The following is a 13,567-nucleotide window of genomic DNA, read 5'->3' as shown; positions in this document are numbered from 1 at the left end:
TTTGAATCCCGGAAGTTACGTCAGTTGAATCCCGGAGGCTACGCTATTTGAATCCCGGAAGTTACGTCAGTTGAATCCCGGAGGCTACGCTATTTGAATCCCGGAAGTTACGTTAGTTGAATCCCGGAGGCTACGCTATTTGAATCCCGGAGGCTACGCCACTTGAAACCCGGAGGCACTTCAGTAGAACACGTCAGTAAAGAATCAGAGGACTATACAGAGATTTTGTACCTGCAACTTGAATTACACACACACTGTAACCCGATATTGTGAATATATACAATTTCGAATTTTTTGTGTTTACAGATTTTGGCACGCCCAGTGGGATAACTCTGCCTCTCATCTCTTCACTTCCAAGCTATACAAAGAATCCAAATGGCATCAAGAAAGACTTACGCTCAAGCTACCGGCTCTAAGGCATCTTCTGTGGCCGGCTTCGACAGGCGCGAGGTGCAAGGTGCACTGACTCGGAGTCGAGTGAGGGACCTAGGGGTGGAGTTGACCGAGACCGGAAACATTGCTCGCAACGTCGTCCGAAGGCTTGGAGGCGTCTCCATCGGCTCAAAGAAAGCTACATATGATAGAGGTTCATCCTCAACAACAGAGACCGTTGGTAGCAAGAGTCCGATTCCCTCAAATGAAGCTACTCGAAGCGAAAGTCCTTCCCCTATTCCCTCAAATACAACTACTGGCAGCAAGAGTCCTACGCCATCAAACGAGTCCCATAGCAGCCGAAGCTCATCTCCCATATCTCAGCCATCGCCAATGTTGAAACCAGCCTCGGAATGGACGCACGTCTACACGGTCATGCCTGCTATGACAACGAACGCAGCTTCGGTGGAGGAGCAACTGGAAAACATCACCAAAACTCTCGAGGGGATGAGTGTGCTTATTCATAGTCAAGAAAGGAAGCTCAATGATCTCAGCGAGAAGGTTGAAAGCGGGAGAAATGGTGAAACAAGTCGAGCTTCCAAGAAGCGGCCTCAAACCCAAGAAGAAGCTATTGACGCCGAGTCACCACATCATCAAAGTAGGCCCACTGCAGAAATGGAAGAGACAATCTCTCGCCCACATCCCGCTGAAAGGAGTATTCAAATTTCTGGGGGCATGATACCTGTCGAGCAATTGAACGATTACATCATGGGAGCAATCAAGAGAAGGCTCGAGGGAGAGCAACCATCGTACACTTACTCTAAGCCCTACACCCAAAGGATAGAAGAAATGAAGATGCCGCTGGGCTACCAACCTCCCAAGTTTCAACAATTTGATGGAAAAGGCAACCCGAGACAGCACATCGCCCACTTTGTGGAAACTTGCAACGATGCTGGAACATACGGAGATTTCCTCGTCAAGCAGTTTGTCCGCTCGTTGAAGGGCACCGCCTTTGATTGGTACACTGACTTGGAGCATGGCTGCATCGATAGCTGGAGTGACATGGAGCGTGAATTCTTGACTCGCTTCTATAGCACAAGAAAGACTGTTAGCTTCTTGGAGCTCACCAACGCTCGTCAATGGAAGGGTGAACGCGCATGCGCTTACATTGAGAGATGGAGGGAGTTGTGCCTCAACTGTAAAGAGAGGATATCACAGAGCTCTACAATTGAAATGTGCATCCAAGGCATGCGATTCGAGCTCTCTTATATTCTGCAGGGGATCAAGCCCAAGACATTTGAAGAGTTATCCAGTCGAGCTCATGACATGGAGTTAAGCATTGAAGCTAGTGGTGGGCCCAGCATGTTGAGCATGCCTAGCTCGTCCAAGGCGCTTGTGAACCAAGATGTTAACAAAGGGGGCAAACCCTTTCAAAAGCAAGAGAAGAAGGAGACGATGAATGTGAATGCTAGACCAATGCAGCTTTTCACAAAAGTGGCTGAGAAATCTAGGCCCAGATCATTCCCTCGTTCATCAAGGGGAACTAGAATTGTTGAAGAGTGGCAGGAGAAACAATATCCATTTTTGGATTCTGACGTTTCTCCTATGTTTGAGGAGTTGTTGAGACTCAAATTAATTGATTTGCCAGAGATGAAGCGCCCCGAGGAAGCTTCTAGGGTGGATGACCCCAACTATTGTAAATATCACCGTCTCCTCGGCCACCCGATTGAAAAGTGCTTCGTTTTCAAAGATAAAGTAATGGCACTTGCTCGAAATGGGAAGATAGAGCTTGCGGATGCTAGCGCAAGCACGAACCAAATTTCATGTGGGAGGTTTGCTCCATTACTTTTGGAAGGTGGGGAGAAGAATGGGGGCAAGCAGCATAAACGCCCACTTCCATTTAGAGTAAAGCATGTTAATGCACAACATTTAAAATCGCCACAGATCGATCATACTCACGAGAAAGGTTGGGTAGTTGTTACCCATAAAAGTCAAAGGAAAGTTGTTGGTCGCATTAAACCATTGAAAAGGATGGTGAAGCAATGGGTTGAGAAAAACTCGGCAAGGGATCCTGCCCATGACTTGAAGATGAAAGGACATCCCAACAAGCCACAAAACTTAGTTAACCTAGCTCAATACATGTCGAACGGGTTTCATCTGCATGGGACGAATATCCCTGGAACTTGTTTGAATACCAATGAAGAAGATGTTGAAGTGGGAGAATGTTCGAACCCCGTGATTGAAAGAGACAATCAAGCCATGTCTTACACCACAAATATAATCTTCAAAGATGAAGATATATTACTCGGAGGAACACCTCACAATCGCCCGCTGTTCGTGGAAGGTTATGCATGTGAGCAGAAAATTAAGAGAATTTTGATTGATCAAGGATCGGCTTTGAATATTCTGTCACTCCGAGCTTTGAAGGAACTTGGTTTCTCTACCGATGATCTCTCTCAGAGCCGCTTAATGATTCAAGGGTTTAATCAAGGTGGGCAAAGGGCCATAGGTGTTATTAGACTTGATCTCAGGGGTGGGCAAAGGGCCATAGGTGTTATTAGACTTGATCTCAGGGTCGGATCAAGGGCCATAGGTGTTATTAGACTTGATCTCAGGGTCGGATCGCTGAACATAGGTGTTATTAGACTTGATCTCAGGGTCGGATCGCTGAAATCAAGTACCTTGTGCCATGTGATAGATGCAAGGACGTCTTACAATTTGTTGCTAGGCCGACCTTGGATACATGAGAACGGAGTGGTCCCTTCATCATAGCACCAGTGCCTCATATTTGAGAAAAATGGCGTAATAGAAAAAGTTATCGCCGATGAAAGTCCATTCACTAAAGTAGAATCATACTTTGCAGATGCAAAGTTTTACTTGAAGAAACAAGACGGGGAAGATGATGTTGACGAAGGCAATGATAATACACCTCCTAATCCGAAGCAGAAGGGAAAACAAGCCGTAGAACGAGTTAATTGCAACAAAGAACTTGTCTTCCCACTTGCAAGAATTGAACCACTCAAAGCTCCTTCAATCAAACCGCTTGGAGAAGAAAACTGGGATAACGAAGATTAAATGTCCCCCGTCAAGCGCACTGATGGTTTTGATCCTAATGCATATAAACTTCTTGACAAAGTCAGCTACAATCCAAATGAGCCGCAGAAGTTGGGGAAGCTTATCCTAGAAGCCGGCGGTAAAGGCAATTCAAACCAACAAGAACCGCATTCACGTAAAGGACTGGGCTATGTCTCCCCTAGACCAGTGCGAATCTTCATAAACCTGGGCTATGTCTCCCCTAGACCAGTGCGAATCTTCATAAACAGAGCCACAAGTAATTGCATCACCTTTACTGACGACATAAACAGAGCCACAAGTAATTGCATCACCTTTACTGACGAGGAAAACAGAGCCACAAGTAATTGCATCACCTTTACTGACGAGGAGGAAGATTACAAGAGACAATCAGTCTTTGATACTGACGAGGAGGAAGATTACAAGAGACAATCAGTCTTTGATAGGATCGGAAAAGTACAACACAAGAGACAATCAGTCTTTGATAGGATCGGAAAAGTACAACTACGACGGTCAGTTTTTCATAGGCTTGGGTCGAATCCCAAACCTGCTAAAAGGAAGTCGATACATGACAGACTCGGAGCTGCTCGAGTTTTAAAAGAACACATCAACACTTCTATTGAAATAGTGTCTTCGAAAAGGCTTAGAAGCGTAGTTCCCTCTCGTATGAGACGGGAGATTGATATCCATGTTTCATGCGACGAAGTCTTGAAGGTCGAGCCAAAGACCATTATACACATTCGCGTACAAGGAGGAAATGAAGAAAACTTTGATTCAAGTTATGGGGCGGCACCAACCCAAGATGAGGTGGCGCTTTCATCCCACGTTACTATACATGACGAGATCCCGGTTACGGGAGGCGCGTACAAGTTGATTGATGAAAATGGTGCGCGAGTTGGCCCTATTAATGAGAAATTCTTAAAGATATATAATCCCGAAGCTAATGGGACTATTTGATGAATGACTTATCCACCAAAAATGTTGCACGTGGTTAAACTGCTAAAACATCTCACTTGTCTATGAGTGGAGTGGGCCCAAGTCATAGACGCTCTTGGCCCGCAAGAGTTTAAACTGTGTACGGCATTAACTAAGTTATTTGAACTACGTTTGACTTGATCTCCTTCATGGGAGTACGTAGGCAGCTTAGAAATTTAATTGTCTAAGTTCAGTCATAACAAAAAAAAAAGTTCCGTTCACATTGCATATTCAAGTCAATGATGCATTAATTAGTGGCATGGAAACGAGGTGGATGAAGTGTAAAAATTATTACAAGATTTGAAGTTCACGGAAATCATCAAGGCATATACTCCCGCAACAATTGACCAGCGCTTAGCGTTTCAATCGTATCTTGATCTACGCACTTACGCAGTTTGATTTAAGTAATTTGAGTGTCTTTGGAAAACTAATTTACCAAGTTAAAACTTTTATTGAAGACATCAAAGTTTGAATTTGAGTTTTGATGGGTCAAACATTGAGGCATAGTGAGGTTACGAATTTGTCCCATAATGTTCAAATTTTATTTGAATCCTTCAAGGGTGCGATTGATTTGCAGTTGGCATGGTGTGTCCTCGTGTTTGGTGGAAATGAAAGAAAATTTTATTATATTAAATTACAAGACTAATTTACTTTGATAGATATTGTGCGGCATCAAGTATTGGTTATTGGGCGTGAATTTATGGTTGCTCTTGGTGCTTGATATCGCCAAGTTCCTTTGCCCATTGAACCATTGGTATTGAAATTGAACTATTTTGAACCGTGTTGAGATAAAGAAAAATCACTGCAAAAAAATGGAGTAATGATGATAATGATTAAAGTTATTATTATCATCATCATTATTAGCAAAATTGTTATTATTATTATTATTATCTAAAGTATGATATAATAATAATGATTAACATTGTTGTTATTTGGAATTATGAAAATTAAGAAAGAAACAAAGCAATTTGAAAGGGGAATTACGTGAAACACAAAACAGAAAAGGAAAAAAAAAAGCAAAAAGAAACAAAAGAAAAAGAAACGAAGCAGAATGAAAAAAGGAAAGAAAAAGGGAAAATGAAATTTAAAAGAAAGGTTGGATGGGAATTACGTAAGGAAAAAAAAAGGGAAAGTTTGAAAGCAAGGAAAAAAAGAAATCGGAAAGTGTGAGCTACAGGCTGTGTTGTCACAGTCAAACCAGCCCAATATTAAATTAACACTCTTCCCAGCTCTCAAGGAATGTTCTCCACCGTATATTAAGCACACCATAATTTCCATTCTGCAGCAGCTCCAGCGCCTCTGGACTCCTAACACTGGCGAAAGCAGTGACGTAACAACTCCTGATCTTCGGTGACTTCCGCGAAGGACTTCTGGCGAACCTAGCGGCATCGACAGTTAAGAAACAAGGCTCCAGAAGTAAACTTCAATCTATCTCCAGCAACGTCAACAAGAGGAGCAGAACCTCTAAGAAATAGAGCGTTGGCAACGACAATAGGTTGCGATAGAGAGCTACAGTAGCGGTGATTTGTGACCGTCGGCTTCTGCGAAGAAAATTCTGGCGAAAGTAGCGATGCAATAGCTCCGTTGATATCTGGAGACTTCTGTGAGGAACTCTGAAGGCAGCATCGTAACAGCTCCGGTGTCTTCTTGCTTGGCAAATTTCCCATTGCTCTTCCTTTCCACTCCGATGGAAACCCACGCTCCGGCGGCACCTCGCATCAAGGCAAAGGTTCCGCATTCCGGTGGTTGTTACACGGAATAGTGAGCTTTTCGTTCAGCGGCGGCAGCCCGGCATCAGCAGGTTGCAACGACAGTTATGACTCCAATCGACGTCCATGGATGAGATAGAAATTCTAACAGTCTAGGCGACGCGGTAAGCAGATTCCGGCGAAGAACTTCGTCAGCAACTAACGGGATCTATGCAGGAAGAAACCCACGCTCCGGGAACAAACTCTCGCAAGGAATTGAGCAGCGTCAACGGTTGAGCAATGATCTTCCAGCAGCAGCGGTTTCCAATTGAGGGTGGTTTGCGATCGACGAGGTGGCACCGTACCGTTGGTGGCTTAGCGACGAATTTAAGCAGTCCGATGAGAAACTCTGTCAACAATGGAAGTCTGTGTACTCCGAATAGAAACCCACGCTCCGGCAGTATCATTGATACCGCGCTCCGGTGGTTGTTCTACTCGGCAGACATCCCGTTGCTCTTCTGTGTAGCAATTTGATGGTGCAGGAGGAGGACTTCCATCAGCCACAGGATCTGTGCACTCCAAGTAGAAACCCATGCTCCGGTAGTATCAATGATACGGCGGTCTGATGGTTGTTCTACTTGGCAGATTTCCCGTTATTCTTCTTTGAAGAATTTGAAGGTGAGAAGCGAGCTCCGGTGGAGTTTGAAGCAAATTCAGCAGCGTCAAAAGTAGAGTTAGGGCGGTGACCGGTTGTCCGTTCTCGTGCATTGCGAAAGGATTCATACACTACAACCTCCGTTCTCGTGCATTGCGAAAGGATTCATGGACTACAGCCTGTTCTTGTTGGATCCTCTTGTTCCTGTAAATGAAAATGCATGTAGGGAAAATGAAGTAAAAGGTAAGAGTATAATTTTACCTTGCCCAAGGGAAGGTAATCCTTGTGTTTGCTCTTCTCTGCTTCGTTGATTGGGAAGCTGATGAGTTCATGCATCTATTTATAGTGCCTGGTGAAGGGTTGTAATTGGAGCTGGATTGGGACTCTACAATTTTAATGTGATTGAGATAAAATTTCTACGGTAGTGAGTCAGTTATACCGCTAGAATCATGGGTGAAATGGTTACCTTGAGCTTAACTTTTGCTGGAGTTAAGGTTCACGTGCATACCTATCTTAGTGATGTATTGGACTTTGACTTGGATTTGAAATGGCTTAGGAGGTCAGATGGGTTTGGGCTCATGGGATAACCAAGTGTATAATTGGGTTCACAGAATTAGAATGAATTACGCCAGTTTAATTTGTTGCAATTACAGTAATTTTGAGCTTTTGAACAGGCATTCGTTTGGGTTTAGTGGAGTGTGACAAGTTTTGCTAAACATTTGAGTTTTGATGGAATATTGAACTAAAGTTGTTGTCGGCTTTAGGAATTTCTATGGGCTTATGATGAGAAGTTGATGTGCTTATATCAGAAGTTATGGGTTCATTGATACCTATGGATTTGTGTTGAGGAATTTTCGAATTGGGTTTGCGCTAGGAAGTCCGTAGGTATTCCATTCGGCATTGATTTATTAGCATTTTGAGAATTTCTCGTTCCATGTACATCAAGCAGCATGTCCCGACAAATCTCAAGGGGGCAATTTGTAGACACAGAAAATTTAAGCTCGAAAATGGACCGATTAAATTATTATTGGGCCTAATGTTGAGATTGATTATTGGACCAATTTAATTAATTGGGTCATGATGATTAAATTAATTTAATTAGCCCAATTAAATTGGTGTTGGGTAATTGAATTAATGGGCCAAGCCCGATTCATATTTGAATTTAATAATAATTATAATTATAATTTAAATATAATTTTATTATATTTGAATTTAATAATTATAATTAATTTGAATTTGAATTAGATGATAGAGTCTTGAACCTGGACTTGATTATGGCAATGTTCATTCCCTTAATTAATTAATTAATTATTTAATTAATTAATTAGGGAGTTTGTTGAGGGAAGTTGGTTGCACACTCCACTATAAATAGAGCCCCTCATTTCACATTTAAAACACGCCTTGAAGATTGAAGATTTGAAAGCATTGAAGGCATTCTGAAGCAGTTAGATGCTTGAAGTATTTTGACGGTTCTAGTTGAGTATCACGCCTTTGAAATCCCGGAAGGCCACGCCACTTGAATCACGGAAAGCTACGCCGTTTGAATCCCGGAAGTTACGTCACTTGAATCTCGGAAAGCTACGCCGTTTGAATCCCGGAAGTTACGTCAGTTGAATCCCGGAGGCTACGCTATTCGAATCCCGGAAGTTACGTCAGTTGAATCCCGGAGGCTACGCTATTTGAATCCCGGAAGTTACGTCAGTTGAATCCCGGAGGCTACGCCACTTGAAACCCGGAAGCACTTCAGTAGAACACGTCAGTAAAGAATCAGAGGACTATACAGAGATTTTGTACCTGCAACTTGAATTACACACACACTGTAACCCGATATTGTGAATATATACAATTTCGAATTTTTTGTGTTTACAACCACATTTTCCGGACGTTGCCAAACACAGAAAACTCCGAAAACATTTTCCGGAAGTCATTTTACGGGTTACCAAACACACCCTAAATATGATGTCATAGTTTTAAATTATATATAAAAAATTATTTTAATTATTATGTTTAAAAATTAAAAGAAAAAAAATTAAAAAAGAAATTTTCAGTGGAAAACGAGTTCAATAATAAATGCAACATATCTAAATCTAAAAACATAATAAATGTGAATGAAGGTTATACCCCTCATTTATGTCCGTTTTTTCGTTAAATTTTTTTTGTACATTATGTTATAAAAGTTGTACTACATAATATTTTGGACAAATATATCCCTACCATTATAACTTCCGTTATCTTTTCCACTATTGTTACTATGCACATGTATCCACCATATATTTTCTTATCTTTTTCAATAATAATAATAATATATTATTTCAAAAATAATAATAATAATATATACACATTAAATATTAGAGTTGTATATTAGTTATTTTTTAAAATATAAATATCCAATTTATAAAAATATTTTACATTATTATTATTATTATTATTATTATTATTTACTATGTTAAAATTTAAATAAATTTAAAATTTTAATATAAAATACTAATATTGGGCACCTACTTTTTGCGCATCGCGCATCAGAAAAACATAGTATTCTCATAAGCTTCAATAGTTGAAAACTAGTATTCTCATAAGCTTCAATAGTAAGTTCACTCAACATACACAGTTGTATGTGTGCTTGCTCAGAAATTTGTATCAACCAAATCAATTATACATGTAACCTTCAAATCATTTTCCAGATTTTGGCTCAAAGAGATAATTTACACTAGAGAAATTAGAACAAATCCTAAAAACAAATACTCCCTAAAGAATGAAGAAGAAGATGGACGAATATCACATGATCATCCTCGTAAACAATGTTGGCTAGAATTTCCTTGTTTATAGTCTAGTCAAATCTTAAAAAAAATTCTTTTAATTTTTAAAAATAATAATTAAAATAATTTTTTATATATAATTTGACATTATGACATCATATTTAAGGAAAACTTAGAAGTAACCTATAAAAAATGTTATTTGCACAATTTTCAAGTTTTTAGTGGTCCAATTGCACACATTTTTTTTTTGACGATTCAATTGCACAATGTGTAAAAATTCAATAGCCTATTTGACACTTTTTTCCTAAAAATTATAATTCACTTTGTGCCCTCTCCTTTTTTTTTCTTTTTTCTTTTTTTTGAGTGATATTGGGTTTTTTTTTGGGGGGGGGAGAGGGGGGAGGGGGTTAGTGGTGAATTTTAAAAGTTGCAGCTGAAGCTGAAAGCTAAAAATCTTAGTAGTTTTTTTTGAATAAGATAATAAATGTAAAACGACATAAAATGATTTTTTTTAGAGCAAAATATTAATTCATTAAATCACGAGCAAGAATGTTTACAAGAAAGACAGGAGGGGTATTAAACCACTCTCCGCAATCTGACTCATAAATGGCCACCCTAGATCGTTTAACAAACTGAAATTTAACATCACCAATCATAGATGCTAAAGTTTTGATATCATCTACTAATAATCCAAAAGCATAATTAAAAGAAATAGAATGAAGTGCATTAAAAACAATTTGGGAATCCATCTCAACTTCCACCGTCCCCATACTAGTGTCCTTTAGCCAACTTAGTGCCTCCCGAATACTTAAAGCTTCAACTTCTTTAACAGAATAAATCCCTAGTTTAAGCATATTTTTTGCTGCTAGGAATTGGCATCCACCATCTCTCAGAATCCAACCCAAACCCATAACTCTGTTATCATTATTCAAAGCAACGTTCGTATTCAATTTTAACCAACCATGCTGGGGTTTGCGCACATTCGTTGCCATGCCACATGATACAACAACTAGGGGAATTGACACACCTAATTTATTCCATGCACGTATAGCTTCTGGGCATTTTCCAAACATGTTCATCACACTTTCATCCTCCCTCCTACAAATATGACAAGTTAGTGAGCATACAACATGTTTTGAGATCAAAGCATCCCAGGTTGGAAGAAAAGATGAGAATAATTGCCAACAAAAAGTTTTAACCTTAGGAGGTATATATATGCATATTCCAAATCTTAGTCCAAGGTCGACTCTCAGGAATCAGGATCCACATTTGTGAGTTGCTTATAGCATGCCTTAACCGAATAGTCCCCCTGTGGTCCCAAAACCAAATCCAGTCATCATGAGGCTTACGAACACTAATAGGAATGTTTAAAATAAGATTAGCATCTCGTGCATCAAAAATATCTTTAATACAATTCACACTAGACCTAGCAATTATGGACACGACCCTCTAACACGACACGAAACCGGACAAAAAAATAACAGGTTAGTGTTTAGCCTTAACGTGTCACGGGTCGTTAACTGGTTAACCCGTTAAGAACCAGTTGTGTTTCGTATCTTAACGGGTCAACCCGTTAAACCTATTAAGAACCCGTTTAACCCGTTAACATTATCGTGTTAACCCTTTTACACAAACCCGTTTATAACATGCTAAGAACTAAGGATGAATTTACTAAATTAGGCCAAAATCCTACACCAATTATTGATGTTCAACAATCTGAAATTTGAATTTTTATTATTTTCAATTCTATTCTAAAAACTAGTATGAACTTCTTTAATTATGAGTTTTAGATGTTATTTTATCATTACATCAATGTTATAAATTGAATTTTTTTTTAGTTTTTTTGATGGATTTAATTGTTACGAATATCCTTCATCTCACTAGTTGGTCCACTTAAATTTTCATTGTTGGTGCTAGTAACGGCAAATTATACCATGGACCAGGGTCTACCTTGCATTGTAGATCCTGGTCCAAAAATAACCTTTAGATTTTGTATTTGACACATTCTGTACCTACAGTTGACAGTTTCTGTACTTGTAGCTATCATATTATGTGTCAGCAATTATCAAGCTTTTTGTTTACATGTACATAAACGATTAATTGTAGGTGCAAAATGTGTTCACTGAATGTACAGAATTTTTATATCAAAGTTCACAATGCAATATGAACCTTGATCCATGGTATAACAATTGGCTAGTAACAATGGTGATGAGTGTTGTTTGTCTCTCACATTGATGAACACCTGCAGTAAAAAACTGGGAAGAAAAGAATGTTTAAGAAAAATATACCGTAAAGAACTTAGAGGAAAAGAGTTTTTTAGGAAAAAAATTAGATATTAAGGTTTTAATTAAAAAAGGATAAATGGTGTCATTTTTATAAATTAATAAGGATAAAAAAAAAGAATAAATTGTTAAAAGCTTATAGCTTATTTTGAAATGCTACTTGGAGAAGCGTTTCAAAATAAGCTATTATTATTTTAAGCTCCCCAGATTTTACCAAACTGGTCGTAGCTTAAAATAAGCTAGAGTTAATACCCAAAATGGTCCTCCGACTATGGGCTAATACTCGATTTAGTCCCAAAGTATTTTTCGTACCCAATTTAATCCTCTGTCTTTTGAAATAACACCCAATTTCGTCCACCGTTACAATTGCCGTCAACGAACCGTTATTTTGAGGGCAAAATTGTCATTTTATTTGGGCAAAACCCGTTTCTTCCTCTAGTATCTCCCTCTGGTCTCTGTTGCCGCTCCATGTCCGTCGCTTAAACACAAATCGCTGCCGGAAACTGTCGTTCTGTCACTGTTCATGAGCCACCGATTGGGCGAGGGAGTGGTGAGTCGTTATTTGTAAGGAAAGGTTGAAAGAAGGGGGGAGTCGTCGCCGTCGCTACGATTGTGCCGAAAATCGAACCAAAATTGGAACCATTCGCCGTCGCCAGCTCTGTGTATTGATGACGACAAATCCGTCGCCGACTCTGTGTGGTGAGGACGATGAAGCTAGCGCGGGAAGCAAGTGACCTGATTCGTAGGGTCCGTATTTACTTTATGCCCTCCCAGACGCACGCTTTTTTGCTCTGCGTTCGTATTCTTCCTGTGTGTGAGCCATCAAAATACTTTGTTATTCACATAGGCCTGCCTTTAATGGCCGCCTGACAGCCTGCAATTGCTTCTTTTTCGGAATTTAGTTGCTCTCGCCAAACACGTCTTTCATTGCGTATATGGTGCTCGGTGTTCCCTTCTTGTCTTCTTTTGAATTCTCATGGAATTTGTTTAATATCAATTTTTCATCTTCGGGTAAACATAAGAGTTTTTGAATTTGTTGGAAATAGCTGAATGTTGTAAAAATGTTGCGTTTTTGTTTTCATTTTCTATTTAAAATTTGATTGAAGCAGTGGTTGGTGAGGCGGTGTGAGTTTTGAGTTAAGGAGCAAGGTTTGAAGTGTCATTGTGCAGTGGTTGGTTTACGATTCTATCCAAGTTCTTTTGGTACTGGAGAACGAGAAAAGCCAAGAATTCGGCCATTTTAGGAACAGAGCAGACTTGAAAGCCCCAGTTGATGCAAATGACTTTAAAAGACTTCTTTGCCCTTGATAATAACAGCGGAAACAATCAATTTTTAACGGTGGACAACATTGGGTGCCGTTTCAAAAGACCGAGGATTAAATTGGGTACGAAAAATACTTTGGGACTAAATCGAGTATTAGCCAATAGTCGGAGGACCATTTTGGGTATTAATAAGCTCAAAAAAAACAAAACAAAAACAAAACAAAACAAAACAAAACAAAAAACTCTACCAAATAGATGCTAGTTTATATATACAAAAAAAAATAGCTCTGGTAAGGAAACCACCACTACTACCAAGGACAAAATCACAAGTGGTTCAATCCCTCAAACCTCTTATCCGTTTGAGTACAGCTCAGACCCCATCTACGATGCTATTGAAAACTATGTGCACAATCCCTCCATAGACAATGAAGAAGATGATATTCCAAACAGTTTGAACAAATGCACTATCAAACGAAGACTCAACTTCAACATTGTTGTTGACAA

This window comes from Ipomoea triloba, chromosome 1, assembly GCF_003576645.1.
Source record: "Ipomoea triloba cultivar NCNSP0323 chromosome 1, ASM357664v1".
NCBI classification, from domain to species: Eukaryota; Viridiplantae; Streptophyta; class Magnoliopsida; order Solanales; family Convolvulaceae; genus Ipomoea; species Ipomoea triloba.
This window is presented reverse-complemented; position numbering follows the sequence as displayed.